Source organism: Triticum aestivum, chromosome 2A, assembly GCF_018294505.1.
Source record: "Triticum aestivum cultivar Chinese Spring chromosome 2A, IWGSC CS RefSeq v2.1, whole genome shotgun sequence".
NCBI classification, from domain to species: Eukaryota; Viridiplantae; Streptophyta; class Magnoliopsida; order Poales; family Poaceae; genus Triticum; species Triticum aestivum.
Window position 1 is genome coordinate 623225837 of NC_057797.1, and position 20193 is coordinate 623246029.

The window sequence follows — 20193 nt, forward strand, 5'->3', positions numbered from 1 at the left end:
GGTGCGCCACTACAACCAGTCTGATGATTTTGATTGGGCAAGACACGAGTTCCAGGTAGTTGCTGATGTGACGAACGGTATCTACGAATGCGAATGCAAGTTGTGGACACACACAGGTCAGTGAGACAAGAAACAAAAATAAGCACACAAAAACATAATGAAGTTCACTTATTGCTAGTAGCAAGAGATGAAAACAAAAAAAACCTTAGTGAAGTTCACTAGAAGATAAAAACCAGGACGTATTTATAATGCAGTTCACAAACCAAAATTGAATGTTCATATTTATGTGAAGTTTGCTGACAGGAACAACCGAAAAAATTCTTTGTTGCAGGCCTGTTCTGCGTGCACATCATTTACATGTTAGATCAGCTGCGGGTGGACAAGATACCTGAAGAGTACATATTGAAGAGATACACACGGAACACGCGCCAAAATGCAACTTTTGACCGCAGAGACTATGAGCAAACTGCTCCAGATGGGAGTTCGATGTTCTACCATAGGAGACTACTTGCAGAAACAACGATGGACTTGGCAAACAGGGGTGTCAAATTGGATAGAGGGTACAACAGAGCTTTAGCTGGTATGAGAGCACTCATACAAGAAGTCGACGTACTAAACAAAGAAGAAGAAGCAGAGAACATCAGGGATGCGCCGAGTGAAGAACAAGGAGAGGAGTGCGAACATGCCGTTGATGGTGTTGCTCATAATATGGATGACACAATTCTTCCCCCACCTGTTTCAAACACAAAAGGGAGAAAGAAAGAGAGCAAATCAGCCAATAAAAAAGTGCAGCAAATGAAAAAGGTCATGACAAAAATAGTAGGCCTGAGCCAGAACTGGACAGCGAAGGAAGACCACTGGGGTAAAGATGTGCAAATCATGCAATAAGATTGCGGGACACAACTCAAGAACATGTAAGGAGAGGCTAAAAAAATCCAGGCTGGAAATGCCGCCACAGATCACCAATTTGACCAACAAGATGATATGACAAAGAGAAGACTATGTAGCGTCTGCAACAAGAGAGAGAAGCATAACGCGAGAACTTGTCCAAATAGAACAGAAGAAAAAGATGAAGAAGATGACAAAGAAGATGCTGACAAAGAAGAGAACGAGGAAGAGAGCAAAGCTGATGTAACTGAAGACGAAGGTGAGGAAGCAGAAGAGGAAGATGAGGAAGAAGAAGAAGAAGAAGAAGAAGAAGAAGAAGAAGAAGACATCGAAGAACCATCATCAAAAACGAGGGGGAGAGGCAGAATGCAGAATCCAGCGCGTAGGCAAGCATCATAGTCACACGGTCGCGTTACGAGGGGTAATGCGAACAACAAGAACAAAACAGAAGCAGCAACAACCATTGAAACAAATGAAGTGCAGAATTTGACAAGAAGCAGCAAGAAGAGGACATAGCTCAACACATATACAGTTTTACCTTATATATATATATATTAACTTCATCCTTTTATATATCGTATCCTATATGAGATATAGCTTGTGTTCAGTGGACTGCAAAAAAGAATTCAACATGTAATATTGAAGTTCAAATGAATAGATATAACATAAAACAGATATACATTGTGATCAATGTGCTGCGGGGGTATGCTTGATAAAATGTAGTTCTCTTCTATATGAAAGAAATAAGATGAGAACGTCATTCTCAGAATGCAGTTCTCTTCTATATGAAAACCCTGAGATCAGAATGTCATTTTGAGAATGCAGTTCTCTTCGTCGTATAGAATCTGAGATGACAAAAACAATATAGAATGCAGTTAGAAGAAAAATCTATAGAGTGAGACTAGGCTTCACGTACAGTGCAGTGCAGTGTGGTGCGTTTAAAGCTTACAGTGCAGTCCGCTTCGAGTATACAGTGCAGTGCGCTTAGTGCAAAAATGTAAAAATTGAGCTCTCACTTAGCAGACACAGTTGATTTTCTGTCTTCTAATACAATTTTTCCAAAATTTTGAACCTCGACGACAAACACGTTGAATTCCTCTTTGCTGTCCCATGTGATAAGGTGAGATGCAGTGCGGATACGTATATTTAAAAAAACTTGGCTGCTACTCATATGAGTGAATGCAGTGCGCTACGAACATGTTACAATTCACAGGAGGAATTGGCTGAAAGCTCCATTATGTACATATTTGACATTGTCACTGTCTGCCACAAAAGAAAAACACAAAACTAACTAGACCGGAATATACAAAAGCACACAGCATGGTGTGAAAAGTTTTGCAGATCGAGAACTACACACAACGACATACATACTGTTTACAGAAAGTTTTGGAGCACACACGAAAAGACATCAACACACATAAAAGATCTGCTATCATTCTATGCCTCATCCTGCTCCTGCGAATCCAGTTTTGGAGGAAGGACAAGAGAAATGCAGAGATTTATTAGATCCTCCGGGAACTCGGTGACTACGACCATGTTATCAGGGTGGAACAGGATCTGGAACAAGAACTCAGCCTTCCATTCCTCAACAGCAGCTTCCTGCGATGAAGCAAAAAAAATAAACAAAATACAAGATCATCTACAAAAAGAACTAACAAAAAAATCAAAGAATGAGGGATTATTATTGGGTTAAAAAAAGATACTTACATTACGCTTTGCGAATTTCTCAACAAAGCTTTTGCCGTCGTAAAACTGAGCCATCTTCAGAACAAAGAAGCCGCACTCGTTGGGGCCCTATTCAGGGGCGCCCAAAAAGATAGCTTTATTTGAAACATCGACCCAGTCTACCGACTCCTTTCTCTTGTACTCCTTTTCTCCGTAAACCTTCTTCAACAATGCAGTCATCCTGAATCTGGTGAAAATTAAAAAAAAACAAAAATACACATCACAAAACTGTTGTTCGACACGCGCACAGATGAAAAGAAGAAGAAGGTGAAAAAGGAAAAAATTTACCATTTCAGTGCGGTCGATGTGGTATTCAGACTTATGCCACCTCGTTGTTTGATCAAACGGTCCGCTGTACCTCCTAGTGTCATGAATATCAAGGGTCTCGCGGTGCCTATTCATCGTGTATAGCGAGTAATGCTGGTCTTTCATCCGTGGTAACATAATCTGATTTTGTTTCATCAAAATTGTTATGGGTTTGATGAGTGAAAAAGGATTACTGGAAAAAATGGGAGAGAAAATAAGTACATAAGGCTGAACCAGCAAATCTGATAACTTACTAATTTGCAATCAAGAAGGTTCTCATCATCACGAACAAAAACTTTGAACTGCTTTACTGCATTGTCAACATTAAACTTGCTGTGGACAAAAGGCAACACAATGTTTCCATCTTTATCTCTATCCGCGTGATCATTCATTTGAAGCACATACTGCGAGTGGGTAATTCACAAAAGAACGTTAATGCAGTTCCCCCTCAAAGTTCACTCTGGCGCTTAATGAAAAACAGATCACACTTCTCTAATAGTATGCAGTTCACACTTCTCCAATATGTTTCATTTAAGATACATGGGTTAACACAATAATGTATGCAGTTCAGTACATTGCTAAAACAAATTATTAGACACTATTAACTGCAGTTCACTCCAGCAGAAAAAAGAAAAAAGGGAAAAAGAGAAATACCGTGATAAACAAAGGGGACAGAAGAACGCGTTCGCCAGATCGATAAACCACATTCATATGCTCGTCATTCTTCCAGTACCTGATGATATGATCCATCAATTCCGAGTCCATGAAACTAGCTCTGTTGAAAGTTAAGAACATGTAGTCCACATTCACAGTGTAGACTTCGATAGGATTCCTATGCATGAAAAGGCGGACCTGCACAAAACAAACGGCGAGGGTGGGGGGATTAGGAACACAAAGGAAAAACACACAAACATTACACACATTAGAAATCAAAGCGAAAAAACTAACGAAAAAAGAACTGACTCGCTGTATTTCTGCCTGAATGGTGTGCTCATGATGAGTTGCAAGACTTTCCTCATCTCCGCAAGATAGCTAAAACTCGCAGGCTTCAACTTCTGTACCGGAGATCTAAACTTTGATGGCTTCTGCACAGGCCTCTTATTTGATAGAACTAGTGCCTCACTGTCGGTTGGGCGTTCCACAGCTGCGCTCCTGGTCCTACGCACTCGTGGTGGCCTCTCAAAATCATCATCAGTATCTTCAGCATTCGGAGGGCTGACTGCTTTCTTCCCACGCTTGACCTTGACAGGAGATTTCTCAAGAGCTTTTTCATTCGAAGGGCCGGCACCACTCCTCAACCACTTACACACCGGTTCTTTTCCAAGCTTAACGGGGGGTTCATCAACGACAAAATTTTGAATCGTTGGAGTGTGAACCTGAGTTTCAAACAAGGAAATACCACCTTGGTTTGCGCCTTCGTCAAAGCCTGCACAAAAAAATGGATAATGAGCAAAATGAAAAGAATCATCAAGTTCACTAACGAAAGTCATTTTAACATGCAAATGGAGTTCTACTAAAAGCTTAACAAAAGTAGTGGACCTCCCCTTTCTGTATCAATGAAGTTCACTTAATAAAAGGGTGTGTGACTGAAAAAATGTAATAACCTTCTTTAAAAATTAAAAGTGATGTCAGGTCCAGACAGCAATGCGACGAGGTCAGCCAACTATAGAGCATCGCCTTCCTCATGTAGCCAATGTGCTCCTTCCCAAACTTGGCAATCGTTTCACCATCCCAGGTCTGCATGAATTGGAACATGTAAAATCCACAATCATGCCTGCAAGAAAACCAAGATAAACACATTACTAATGTAGTTCACTCAATAATGAAGTGCTACTGATGTTAGTAAAACAATGCAGCTCCCTACACACAAAAGCGAGGGAGAACAACTAATAACACATTAGTAATGCAGTTCACTCAAGGGAAAGGTGCTTCCAATTTAGTAAAAACAATGCAGCTCACTTACACAAAAAACTGAAGGAGGAAAAAGAAAGGAGAACAAGTACAAACCCGTTTCCCTGCTGCGGACATTAACATGAATCAGCATGAAGCCGTCAAGGGTGGGAGGGTTCAACGGCTCATCGTAGCTTGCGCTGCCATCTTTCCAAACTTTTTTGATGTTACTGACCATTTTCCTGAAGACAAGATTTGCAGGAGCGCTGTCGGCGCCGTTGTATGAGTCGAGAAACTCAAAACGCTTCTCTAGCAGGTTCAAAGTAACCAAGCAGTAGTGGCCTATCGCGTCCTTCATTGTTGCGGGAGGAGGATCAAATGTTGCAAACATAATCTGAATTAAAAAGAATAAAACAAACCAGATGAGAAAATAGAAAAACAGAAAACTTATTTCAAGATGACGAAAATGGTCAAAATGCGTTACCAAGTTTTTCTTGTCCACACGTTCCTCTACGCTTGAAGAAAACATCTTTTTCAAAGCCCTATTTGTGGCACCGCCATTCCAAATGGAATTCTGCCAAAAAGAAAAAACCAGAGAGTTAATGAAAATGCTTATAGCACAATAAACTTGGATGAGGGATAAATATAAATTAATGAAAATGCTTACACATAGGTTGTACGGGACAATCATCGTTTGAGATCCTTTGAACCTCTCAGCTAACATAGAGACGCCAATATTTGCGAGGCGCGTGCTCATCGTTCCATACGACCAAAAAGACTCGCCAACTTGACCGATAGTAATATCACCAAACTCGTCCTTGAATGCAACTAGATGCCTTCAGACAAGAAGAAAAAATCCCAGCAAAAAGTGATAAGATGGGTGTCCCTAAAAAAATAACATATTAAATAACCGGGGTGTAAGAAAAAAAATGTCATACTTCTTATTATCCCTCCTAGCCCCCGTAACAGCGTCATATAACTCATTGTATCTTCTCAGAAGAGCTAGATCAATGCTTGAAGGAGTAACAATAGGTAATTCCTCATCTGCATACAGAGTGGGAACGATATCAGAGAATAAAACAACACGGTCCATTCGCCCGGGAAAGAACAAAAATAATGCAGTTCGCTTACCTTCGGTTTCAGAATACACTTCATGCGGCTGCTCAGATCCATCTTCACTGAGCCTCAAGTGATCCAGCCCCGTAATATCATCGTCAAGCGACGCTTGATTGCTCATGTCCTGAGAGAGTCTTGGCTGTTCCTCTTCAGAACCAATGGAAACTGTCTCAGCTGGGACTTTGGTTGTCTCGGCTGGGAAAGCAAGATAACCATCAGATTGCTCGGGGGCGCGAGGGGCGACACAAAATTTCTCAGGCACCTCATCGCCAAGCAACAAAATAGTAGGCCAAACAACACCATCAATGCCAGTGGATGTCTGCATAGCATCAAATCCAACTCTAGGAGATCCTTCTCTCTCTTCTGCCATTTCAACTATAACACGAGGAGCTCCTTCTCTCTCTTCATGCTTATCACCATCCACAATATCCTCCCTTCCTTCTCTCTCTTGTGCCTTATCAGCCTCAACAGAACACTCCCCTCCTTCTCTACCTTCTGCCTTATCAACCTCCGCATTAGGCTCCTCTCCTTCTCTCCCTTCTACATTATCATCCTCCATGGTGCGCTCCGCTTGGATTTCAACATTTAATCCGCAGTTCTGATGAGTTAAAAATAAAACACATTACACAAAGAGAGAATGCAGTTCACTAAGAAAATGGACCATGAAGCTCGCATGAAAAATAAAAATAAAACACAAAATGCAAATTCTCTATACTCACCAGAGAAGCATCGCCTTCCATCTCTTTAGACTTGTCAGCCTCGTTGTCCTTGTCAGCGTCACCCTCTGCCTCCTTCCCATGTATTTCGACGTTTGATTCGCCGTCCTAAAAAACAAAAACATAAATAAAACTATTATACAAAATGCAGTTCTATAACAAAGCCAACACCAGATCATGCAGTTCACTGCTAAATGCTGCTTCTTCTCTAAACAACAACTGCAGTGCACTACCACTATTGGTGCACACTACAAAAAAGTTAAAACTGCAGTTCGCTGCCAATTCTGGTGCAACTATGATTCTTTGTTTTGGACACTACAAAAAATTAAACAATGAAGTCCACTGTAAAAAAATAGGAAGAAATCAAACCTTGTCGATGACGCCTTCGTCAAGAGGATTGTCTTTGGGAGCTTCGTCAACAGGGGACAATGGCCTATCAAACAAAAAATCAGAATCAACACCGTAGTGGTCGTGGTGGTCATCATCACGGCAAGCGTTAGCATTAGAAGATTCTCCTCCACACTGCGAAAAGAACAAAAGGATGTGAAAACAAATAGTCAATGCCACAACACAGAGAAAAAAATCAATAACAAAATGGGTAAAAAAACTGTTCAAATATGAAAAAAAGACGTACATCCACAGCTGCGCGGTCAGGCAAAGAAGGCCGGACAACATGTTCACGCCTGTTCATTTCCTTCACAATTGCCTCAGCTTCCTGCTCATACCTAGCACACTTGTCATCCTGAGACTGCTTAAACTGAACGAATGAAGACCTGATAATCGTAACTGTCTACTTAAGGAATTCAAGCTGCCCACGGTCAAAGTTATGAGCGGCCTCGATTTCTGCTTCAGAAGGGCCTTTGCCTTCAGGAAACAATCCAGCAATATTCCTCATCCTGGAACCGGATGTTGGGAAATTAGAAGTTAAATTGATGACCCTGTCGAGAAGCTCATCGACCTGAACAAATTTATTGCAGTCAGTAGAAGCCTCGCCAGAAAAACCTCCAGCAGCCGCCCTAGCAAAACCATGGACCCGTCGAATTGGACAACCCCTAGCAAGAGGCTCACAAAACCTTGCATGCAGTTTGGCAACTGGAGTCCGCTTGTACACAATGTCCCATTCCGCCTTCCACTGAACAAATTAACAAAAAAAGATGCAGTTCACAAATAAGTACATAAGAGGTTCACATTTAGCATGGCGAAAAAAGGAATAAAACAAACACAAAGGCTGGCTATGCACTGACCGGCAGCTTTCCAAACTTGTATGTATCCAGGTGTATCTTTCCCTTGACAATAATGTCGGCGTTGTGAATCTTCTTCAACTGCTCATGGGACAGTATTGCAGCATGTGGCGTGCGTGCATGCATAACCGATACAGTGCGAAGATTCAATGAATCGAGGTACATGAATAGGGGCACAATGGTGCAACCATCAGCGCAGTTCTGCTTGCTCCCTTCAGAATTCCACTTGGACACAGTGGCTTGCAGCTCGTCGACAACAAGCTGACAAAAGTCCATGCTAGCCATAGATGCAAAATCCAAGTTTTCAACCATAGCAGCTACCCTGGACAACCGAGTTGCAGTGCTGGGGCAAAGCAAGCTCTGGAAAACAATGAGAAAAAAACCTTCACAGTCTTATTAACCTTCGCAGGGTCCGCAGCCAGCGTGCGAAGTAAAATAAGCAGGTCCTTCACATCTATGCTATGAGAACGGTTGAAACCAAGTTCATCCTTCAGATTAGCCAGCGAATCATCATGGCCGCTGTCAGCAGGCCTGGGAGCAGTGTGAGAACCCATAGGGAAATCAAAAATGTGATGGACATCCTCACGATTGATTTCCAGAACCTTGTTTGACCCGCAGTCCAATCTCATCGTATCAGGGTCGATCTTTCCCATTAGCTTGCACATGAGAACACGAGAAACATTCTTCTTTACTTTCAGGTCGAAAACAATGCCAAAACCTTCTTGCCGCACCAAAGTTCTGTGCGGCTCATCCAACAAGGCAACAACTTTGCATACGTTTGGAATGGACAGCCGAACAGTCTTGTTAAAACACCATTCATGCGCAACATCATCTTCAGACCTCTTCCTCTTGGTACTCTTAGCAATCTACAAAAAGGAATAAAAAATGCAGTTCACATCAGCAACTCATGCGAAACAACTTAAAAACAGTAAAAATAAATAAATAGCGTATACCTTCCTAACATCAACATCCTCCTCATCAGAATCATTGTCCAGCGCTTCTCCAGCTGCATTTTCCCGTGCCAACTTAGATGGACGCTCAAAATCAACACCCGAGTAATTGTCCGCGCGTGTCCTCTTTCCTTGAATCCCATCCACATCAACCTCAGCATAATTAGGCTTGTTTGAGTAATCAACACGCGAGCTCCGCCGTGGAGAACTTAAACCTTCCTCTGCAACAGTGTTGAGTTTTCTCTTCACAGGATTCTTTGCAGAGGCAAACTTAGCAGACTTCTTTGAATCTGCAATCCTCCTTCTTATCTCCTTACCCTCATCAAACTTTACTTGCTTCGCCGTATGAGCCTTCTCGAAAGTCTTACCGAGCGCAATCGCTTTCTACCTTTTCTTCTCAACATCAGCTGCAATCTGATCAGGGACCATTCAATCCTGTGTAACTAGTTCTGTGCCATCAAAAGATTGCGACTGGGTTTCACTCAATTCAGGTAGAATGCTTCCCTGATCAGATGTCCCACCACCGACAACATCGGCTGTGAAATAACGTGTAATCAAATAGTTAACACCACCACCCCCGGACCCACCAGGACATAAAACTGTAGGTAAGAAAAATATAAGAAAATATGTGTGTGAGAGGGAGACCTAAACTTAATGCAGCTCATATCAATTTGCCACACAATGTACAAATGCAGTGCTCTCTTCAGCAGTTTATGTTTAACAATTAAAACATAACAGAAAACTTAATGCAGTTCATGTCACTTGAATATCAATTTGCCGCGTGTCTGAAATGGACCTTGGTAAAGGGATATATGATGCAGTGCACTAATTCGTTCAGTAAGCAATTGACCACATATAAAATGAAGTGCGCTTTGATATACAAAACAAAACAAATTCATGCAGTTCTGTGAGAGGGAAAAACTAAACTTAATGCAGCTCATATCAATTTGGCAACCACATGTGGATAGACAAAAAAAATGACAAAGCAATGTACAAATGCAGTGCTCTCTTAGCAGTTTATGTTTAACAATTAAACATAACAAGAAACTTAATGTCATGCCAAAAAAATAAAAAAAACTAACTTGAGGCAGTTCATATCAGTTTGCCACATGTCTGAAAATGGGCCTTGGTAAGGGAATCTATGATGCAGTGCACTATTTCGTTCAACAAGCAATTGACCGTGTATAGAAAATGCAGTGCACTTTGATGTATTACCAGATGGGGGAGCCATGCTGACTGGTGAGGCATCAATTGGGGAGGAAGAAGCTGTATTATCTAACGGAGATACAAACAGAAAGAAAAGTATCAGGCTGGAGCGGCATTATAATAGAACTACAAAAGCAGTTCGCTTACATTTCCCTCCAAATCTTGGACTTCTTCTAGTAGGAGAAGACATGTTGTATCTGCAAACAGAAAGGGATAACAATTAAACCCTAGACAGCAACCTAAAAACAGATAGAGAAAAAAACCCTAGATGCACATTGCTAAAATTTTGAAGGCCAAAAAACCACAACCAAAAGTTTCAATCCATAGGGCATTATGATTCGAGCATCAAAATGAAGTTAAGAAAAGGATGCTGGCTCCAAAAAAACCCTAGCACCCGATCGGGAACGCCCATGGCGTTTTCCGGCGCCGAAATCGACGGAGCAGACGGGAAGATATGGGGCTCACCGTGAGATGCTGTGACGGCCGGAAGAGGAGGCTATGGAGGGCGACGGCAGAGGAGGCGCGCCTGCGAACGGCGGCAGCTGCGGGCGTCGTCGCTCTCCGCCACGAGAGGAAGGGATTTTCGTGCGGGAGAGAGGAATGAAGGTGACAGCGAGAAACAGAGAAGAAGAGAAGCTTAATGACTAAAAGACTGGGCCCACGAGTCAGCGGCACAAATTAAAATAACCTCCTCTACGAGCACGGCCCACAGGTCATAGACAAAAAGAAAAAAATGGCTCGGTTAACACGATGCAGTTCGGTTACAAACAACGAAGCAGTTCGCCTGCGAACAAACAAACCTCACCTCAGAATGCTTGTTAAAACTGCCCAAAATATATGCGTCCATGATCGCCTGACACAAGCGAAGCGCCGCGCGACCGCTCCTCTATCCGGCCGGTTGGAAAAGGTGCGAAGCCCACGATCCCCACGAACACAAACACGATCGCCATGCTGGTTGGACGACGAGATCGTGCGCTCGGCAGATGTTTCTGCCACTCCCCTTTAAATTCCGTGCTCCATCACCCTGATCATTCACAAAACACACAACACTGTGCTTCCTCCTCCTGTTCCTCCTCTTTCCAGCCATGACGTTCACCAAGGTCTTCAAGGATGTCGAGGCGCACGGAAAGACCGTGGTCACAGTGGTCTACACCAACGACGTGGACGCCATGGCGGGGTATGTCGATGAGTACAAGGAAGTTCTCCGGGGGCGCCGCGAGAAGATCGTCGGCATCGACCTCGAGTACACCCCTGACAAGAGGGACGCCGCCGTGATTCAACTCTCCATCGGCAAAAATCACCCAGTGCTGCTTTTCCAAGTATGCGCTACAATGGGCAAGAGATGCATCGCCTTCGACAAGTTCCTCAGCAACCCAAAGTAAGCCATTCTTTCTACTGAGTAAAATATAGTTGCAGGCCGATGGGTCTCTCCTTGTCATTTGTATGCAGTTCTATTTGTCATCTGTATGCAGTTCACAAAAGAATAACTTGTGGTTCACTTCACTTAGGTACGAGTTCGCTGGTTTCTGCATCGACCAAGACAAGGAGAAGCTTTCATGCTGCAACCTGAACATCCCCAACTTCACCGACATTCAGACGAACTGGAGGGTGCCTGAAGCAACAAAGACACTGGACTCACTTGGCGATGTATCTGCCATCATCATCGATGACTACTACGCAGACATGAAGAGAAAGATGACAGACCAAGAGCACCGCCAGTAGACTTGGGTTCTCAGCAGGAGGCACATTGAGTATGCTGCCAAGGATGCCTACACTGCGTTCGAGATATGGAACCGCATCACCACAGTGCAGAATGGCCTCACCCGCTCTATAAAAGAGAAGACAAGGAAGCGCCCGAGGTCATCCTGGGGGATGGGGAGCAGGGGGGATCACCTTCCACCTCCACCTGGCCCGAGTGGAACTGATGAAGCAGGCCAGATGCTGATAGCCAAGGGTTCCTGTCACAATTGCTCAACTTGTTTCCTTCTGCTTATGTCGATTAGTTTGCTTTCATTGTAATTTGCTTTGGCACAATGTTTGCTTATGTTGCTTTAGTTTGCTTGATGATGTACTTTGCTTATTATGAGCACAGAGCCTTGGTTTGTATCTATCAACAATTTGCAGTTCTTAGTGGGTGTTTTCAGTCTGTATATTGCTTCAACTGCTGCTGCTACTAGGATATACATAAAAAAACTCTCTATGAAAGCAGTTCACACAGAGTTTTCTTCACAAAACTGGTACTACTATAATGGTTAATGCAGTCCTCTTTTATTAAGCACTATAGTTCCATATGTGGGTTACAGGAAAAAAAAAGAAAGCTCAGTGGGTGTTTCTAGTCTGTATATTGCTTCAACTGCTGCTGCTAATAGGATGCACATAAAAAACTATCTGTGAAAAGCAGTTCACTTATACTCAGGTTTCTTCTAGAAAATAAACTAGAAGCCACACAAAAATTTCAAATTATTACAACAAATTGTTTCATGCTGCTCTTGCTCAAGCAAGACTGATCTAAAGCAAATTTAACTTGATTTCCAAACACTTTGCATGCCTATAAAACATAGCCATGACAACATCCCAAGCCTGAAGACCAGCTTCCTCCACCAATTCCTTCCAGCCATCTTTGAGAACCAAACAATCATCAGAGCCAACAGAATACATAACATCAACATTATGATATCCATTCTTGCTAACCAAGACCAAATTAACACAACTTTCTGTTACCCTGACTAGACCAGAAGGGAATTTCTGCAAGGAAATGAACAAGAACAAAAAATAAGAACAAATAAGAATAAGGTACAATCTTCAGAAACTAAATTGCTGCTACAATCTTCATAATAAATATTGATGTCATCAGATAATAATATTGACTAGACCAAATTGTTGCTGCTCCTGCAATATTCATAATAAAACTCTATGTGAAAGCAGTTCACTTATACTTAGTGAAAAATGTTTCTTCAGAAACTAATACTACTACAAATATTCAGATAGTGTTAACTACACACAACACATGAAAAGACTATGCAAGAAAATACATACCCATGAATCATTGACATCATCGTCAGTCATCTGATGGACGAATGGAGCCCGAAATCCAGTAACTGGAGAATAAAGCAGGGAACAGAGCACGCTATGCCACTGCCTCTGGTTCAGAACCAACCCTTCAGAAAAAACGCAGGTCTCCAGCATGGGCTCCATCCTTGCCAGGCAGCCGCGCGCGCAATCCATTGCCAGACGTAGGGTCTGGTTGGGAAGAAGACGGATCAAGGAGGGGTGGCAAAAGAGGAGGCAATGTTCGCCGCGAAGGATAAGGTAGGAGGGGAGCCGCCAGGGATAAGGTGGGAGGGGAGGCAATTGACCCAGCCATATATATATATATATATATATATATATATATATACAGAGACAACCCAAAAAAAGTAAAACGACAAATAAAGCAGTGCGGTAACATGACAAGGTGCAGCTCGCATTGCATACTACTGCAGTTCACCGTGCTTGACCAAGAAAAAAACTAATTAAACTAACGACCCGCTCTTACCTAGTCCCCCCCCTTCCACGATTCGTAGACGAAAAACACAGACTATAATGCAGTTCTAAAAACTACATAATGCGCAAAAACTCAAAAAACATCTTGAGTGACGACCAACCCCATGGCACCCGCTCCAACACAAAAAGCAACAACCAGTTAAAATTCTTCAAAATTAACAACTTAATCAGCTAGAATTCATAAAGATTAGTTTCATAGAACACATAACTTGCAAAATCAACAGAAAAATCACGAACAAAAACACAACAATTTTGACCCGGAAGCGGGAGGACAGAGACCTTGCTGTTTTTGCGCTAGAACAGAGAGAAATTCGACCAATTATCCAAAATTTCAATCGTATTAGCAAATTAATCTGTTGCGGAATAACACAAACATGAACGCGAACTTAGTAACACACTAGGATTACGGCTATAAATCGAATATGAACCCCGCCAGCACGATGCGAAGCTCCTGCCCGTGCGGAAGAACAGAGACCGATCCGCCAAATCCATCGATTTCCGTCGTTTTTTCGCAGAATTGCGTGTTTAATCACATAATAAATCAGCGCACACACAAATAAAACAATGGAAATCGATCAAACTAGCCAGAAACGCTGCTCTGTGAAGCAGTTTGCTACTGCCCCTCTCTGCGGTACAGAACAGTAGAAGAAAGTAGTGCGCATAGCTTTCCAATGCAGTTCGGCAGTGTTATGAGAATATTATTCTCATAATATTATATATATATGGTTGCTCGCCGTTGAGGCGACCGCAGAGCGCTCTACTCGCGTCCCTCCGCGCGCGCTTTGCCAACGGTTGGGCGTGCGCACGATCAAGTCGGGGGCCCCGTATGCATGCGGTTGCGCCGCTTGCATTGCCACACGATGGAGTTACGTGCGACACGATGGAGTTACGCGCTGCAAAATAGAACTACCATCAGGGCCTGCCGATATTCCTGGCCGTCCGGCTTCCCCTTTAATTCTCGCGGCCATTATAACCTTAATCTCTTCAACCTTTTGATCGCGCCCCACAACACGACAAGCACACCCACGATGACACATAGAGAGGGGATGTCCAATGGAGTTAGGCGATCGTAGAGTGGAGACCCACGCGAGGGAGATGGATCTCTTGGTGGTGTAGACCATCGACCCAACCGTGGTGGACGACTACATCAACAGTGTTGAGCAGTTGCTTGCTGGAGACAAGTACAAGGTGGTCGGCATCGACCTCCAGTACACTGTCGGTCGTCCCGGCATAGATCAGAAGGTTGCCATCGCCCAGTTATGTGTGCGCCATCATGTCTTCATCTACCACTACTGCATGGCCACAGAGCCTTGCAACCGCTTCAACAGGTTTGTCAACAGCACTGACTACAAGTTCACCATGATGGAAACCACCAATGATGTAAAAGCGCTCAATGTTATGGACTTGGCCTGCAAGAACCTTGTCAAAATCCATGACCACTACTCGGTCTGGGGCAGCATGAAGAAGGACTCCCTGGTCTAACTCTCCTCGGCCATCATCAACCCCTACTACGAAAAGATGAAGCAGGATGCCCAGAGAACAAGTCCCTATCCTGGCACGGGGCCTGGATGCGGCAACTGGATGAACCTCACCTCAGGTTTGCGGCCAAGAGCATGTACACATGCTACGAGATGCACAGGCAGATCGCTGACATGAGGAAGTGCCTCGTTACCCAAATCGACGAGCCCAGATCGAGCCACAAGCAAAGCAAGCGTCACAAGAAGTAGATGATGATCGGATGATCGTTTATGCTAGTTAATCATGCATGTAATATATAGTTTACGCTATTGGTGTGTGGAGATGTCATGTGTGTAGTAGCCACCTATGTAATTATGCATGTAATAGTTTACTTTGGTGTGTGCAAATGCCATGGTTGTAGTAGCCACCTATGTAAGTGGATGATTAGTTTGGTTATGCAAGCATGTCCTTATAAGTGTGTGTATATATGTATATGTTGTTGTTCTGTATGCAATCCCATCGCACAACACACATGTCTTATTAGCAGTAATCGTCTGTGTTATTACCGGTATCCACACACATTTTTTATTACAGACCCGTTTGTCGCGTATCACACACATCTTGTTCATTTGAACCGTTTCTGTTCTCATGTCTCAACACAAACAGTTCATCCGAGTGAACCACATGCCGTATATCGCACACACCTTTGATCTGGCTGACCGTTTCCATTCTGTTGCCTATTCACAAACAGTTCATCTGAGTGAACCGTATGTTGTACATCGCACACACCTTCATCTGGCTGCCCATTTCTTTTGTTCCTCCTCATCACAAACAGTTAATTGAGAAGAACCGTATGCCCTACATCACACATGCAACTAAAATCTGAACCATGTTTGATGCATCCTCCATCACGAACATTTTGCACCTTTTTGATGGGTTTTTACACCACCGTTTGCGATTATGGCATCACACACAGTTTCGTTGAAGGGTCTATGATCGTATTGTCGCGTTAGCAGCATCCTGCAGTAGTGATGCATGATTAAATATCTTTGTATTTCTCTTCGAATTATCGGTTTGGTTTGGCCAACTAGATTGGTTTTTCTTAATGGGAGAGGTGCTTAGTTTCGGGTTCAATCTTGCGGTGTCCTGACCCAGTGACAAAGTAGAGATAGCGAGGCACATATTGTATTGTTTCCTTCAAGGGTAAAAAGATGGGGTTTTCGTCATATTGCTTGAGTTTATCCCTCTACATCATGTCATCTTACTTAAAGCATTGCTCTGTTCTTATGAAATTAATATTCTAGAGGCAGTCAGGAGTCGGTTGATGTGTGGTGTAATAGTAGTAGATGCGGAATTGTTTCGGTCTACTTGACATGGACGTGATGCCTATATTCATAATCGTTGCCTTGGATATCGTCATAACTTTGCGCTTTTCTATCAATTGCTTGACATTAATTTGTTCACCCACCGTATGTTTTCTTTCAAGAGAGAAGCCTCTAGTGAAACATATGGCCCCCGGGTCTATTTTCCATCATATATTTTCAGATCTATAAACCAAAAACCCAAAAATACCTTGCTGCAATTTATTTATTTTTACTTTCTTTTACGTTTTATTAATCTTTTATATCTATCTCTATCAGATCTCATCCTTGCAAATGACTGTGAAGGGATTGACAACCCCTTAATCATGTTGGGTGCAAGTGTTTGATTGTTTGTGCAGGTGCATAGATTGGAGACTTGCTTGTACCTCCTACTAGATTGGTACATTGGTTCTCAAACTAAGAGAAATACTTATCTCTACTTTGTTGCATCACCCTTTCCTCTTCAAGGGAAAAACCAACGCAAGCTCAAGAAGTAGCAGAGTACCAAGCAACTAAACTTGGGGATGCTCGGAAGGTATCCCCTCTTTCTTCTAACGACCATCGGTTTTACTTGGAGCTATATTTTTATTCGTCACATATCATGAGTTTTTCTTGGAGCGTCTTGTTGTATATGAGTCTTTGCTTGTTTTCCTTTGTATTTTTCACAATCATCCTTGTTGGACACACCTATTTTAAAGAGCCATAATGATGCTATGATTTGTTAGAATTGCTCTATGTACTTCACTTAATTTTTTTGAGTTCTGGAATTGCTCTAGTACTTCACTTATATCTTTTTGAGCATGGCGGTTATCTCTCCCTAATAATAAAGCACGGGTTGAGTCTGTCGGGTTCACCATCGCGATGTTTTTACAAAAGGGTCCCTGTGGTTTTTGATATTAAACCCATTGTCCAATAAATAAGTTGGAAAAAAGTTTCGTATGTCGCGCTTGACTAGAAAAAAAACCACCCCCGAGTCGAGTGACCATGTCTCCCAACCCCGTCTGGATCCGCCGCCTCGCCGCCGCCACCGGCCGGCATCCTCCTCCACACCATCCTCCGTCGAGCCATGTCACCGTCCTCCCCGCACCCCGGCATGCCTGCCTCCACTCCACCGCGCCCTCCTCCCCGCGTCGTCCGAGTCCCCCGCGCACGGTTCACCGATGACGAGGCCCAGGCCGCCACGCTCCGGGCCCACGCCGGCCGGCTCAAACGCGCGTCGCCCACCACAATGAGCTGCTCAACACTCTCCTCGCCACCGCGGGCAACGGCCGGGAGGAAGACGCGCGGGAGGCACGGCAGCGTCAGAATCAGCGTGTCGAATCCGGCCTCGGCTTATGGAGACATGGACGTGGAGGCTCTGGCTGCGGCCGCCGTGCTCTATGCCCTGACCCTGCTCGCCGAGCCCTGCCTCTCTGGTTCTCCACCCATGTACGCTGTCGGGGACTCCGCAGGTCCAAGCTTGCTGCTTTCATCTTCAATTTGCAGAAGGAAGTTCGGTCCTCACGGAGGGAAGGAAGGATGTTTGCTAATGTGGTTGGGTGGCTTTCTATTTTTGAAAGGAGGAAGGTTTATTCAGTCCATCCTCCTGCCTCTCCCTGCACAGAAAATGGTTCATCCTGTGTGCAGCTATGGAGGAGGTGAACGCAGAGACAACTGCGGGCTAGCTGCAGCTTCTGTTCGAGCAGAGGCGGTCCTCCCTTGCTGGAATCGTATTTTGGTGAACCTCTCTAAATTTTTCCACATGTTTACAAGTATTATCATGTGGTATGCAGCTGCTGTGTTAGTTGTCTCCATTATTCTCACATCTCACCCCTTTTTTGTTGCAATTTTGTTAGCTCTGCATTGTATAATTGCTGCTAATTCATGTATTGGATTTTGTGCTTTACGGGAAACCAATTGATCTGACCCCAAAATAGGACAAAATTATGTATAGCAAGGCCAATGAAATCAATGGTAGCCCATGTTTCTATCCCATTTCTCTATTTGAAGTTGTTCTTTTATTCAGTACATAAGCATCGGCAGCTTAATATTCCTAAATTAGCTTCTATGCAATTTTATTCAGAGTTTGTGATCTGGATGGATCTGGATGTTTGTGATTTTTATGATCCATTTAGTACACTTCATTTGATTTATGAATGCATCTGAGGTTCCATGCAACCGATTAAAACCTGAATTTCTCATCCACTCACAATTTGGTAGATGTTGAATGGATCTGGATGAAGAGTTTGTGATCTGGAGCGATCTTGCTGTTTATTTAGATTAAAACTAAATGGTATACTTCAGTTGAAATCTTACATGCTAACAATTCAGGGTACATGAGCCTGTATGCATTAGTTTTAATATGAATAACATCAACCGAATTAAAACTGAAGGGTATATCCAGATTCATTTAGTACACTTCATTTGAATTAAAACCGAATTACAACTTTTTTCTCCCGTTGCAACGCACGGGCCCATTTTGCTAGTTATATTTTAAAGAAATATGTTGTCATACTTCACTTATATTATTTTGAGAGTTAGTAAATTTTAAATAAATACTCTCATACTTCACTTAGATCATTTTGAGAGTTAGTAAAATTTTGTAGAAATATCCTCTGATGCTTCACTTATATTATTTTGAGAGATGAAAATTTTGCCGAAATACTTATGCTCTCATGCTTCACTTAAATTTAATTGATAGCTTGTTAGTAGCAATGGAAATATATGAATTCAGTCCCAAAGTGATAGATATTCAAGAGGGATACAATAAAAACTTTCATGAAGATCATTGGATATTAAAACTTGATTCCTTGCAATAGTTTTGCGATATGGAGATAGTAATATGTGAGTCATGTTGGTGAGTAATTATGTTCTAGTAATAATATTGGTGTTAAGGTTTGTGATTCCCTATGCAAGCACGAAAGTCAATAGTTATGCAATGAAGTTACATCCTACTTGTGGTGCAATATTCGGTGTTAGTTATGTTTAATGCTTGTTTATGATCATTTTAATTTCTTGGTTGGTCACTTCTCAATCTATTTACTAGCTTCCACTTGTACTAAGCGGGAATACTGGTTGTTCATCCAAATCCTAAACCAAGTTGTGCCAAATGAGTCCACCATACCTACCTATATGCATTATTTCCATGCCATTCCAAGTAAATTTGTATGTGCCAACTATAATTTTCAAAATGAATTTCCTTTTTGTGTGCCCGTACCGCTCATGAAGCGGCAGGGGGTGCCCAATATTTTCCATGCTAGATAGGTAATTCTCAAGATGAGTGTTTATTCACTTGTCATTGCACGAGAGTGTGTCAGGTAATAGGGATGCCCTGTCCTAAAATGCAAAAATATTATGATAATAAATTTCTTGGAAAGTGTTGGTATGGAAGGCACCCATGGATATGTCTAGCCATGGATTATGAAAGGATGGTGGAAAGGAAATAAACTTTATTTTATGTCTGGAACCGCCTATGATTTACCTAGCATGGAAGATATTGGGAATTCTCGGTTGTTTTTCTTGACAAGAAAAGCATGCCTCTAAAAATAATTTTATCCCTCAATTTAAGCTATGAGCTCTAGCACCTCTACAAATCTATGCTTCCCTCTACGAAGGGCCTATCTGTTTACTTTTATGTATTTTTTATTTTATTGAGTCTCCATCTTCTCTTATATAGCACCAACTAGGGAACACTATCATACTTGTGCATTGGATGTAGTTAATATTTGAGTGTGTTTCATGAATGGATCAATAATTGAGCATAATGGGCTAGGGATAGCTTTCTTTAGTGTTGCTATTTCGAAAGACATGGTTG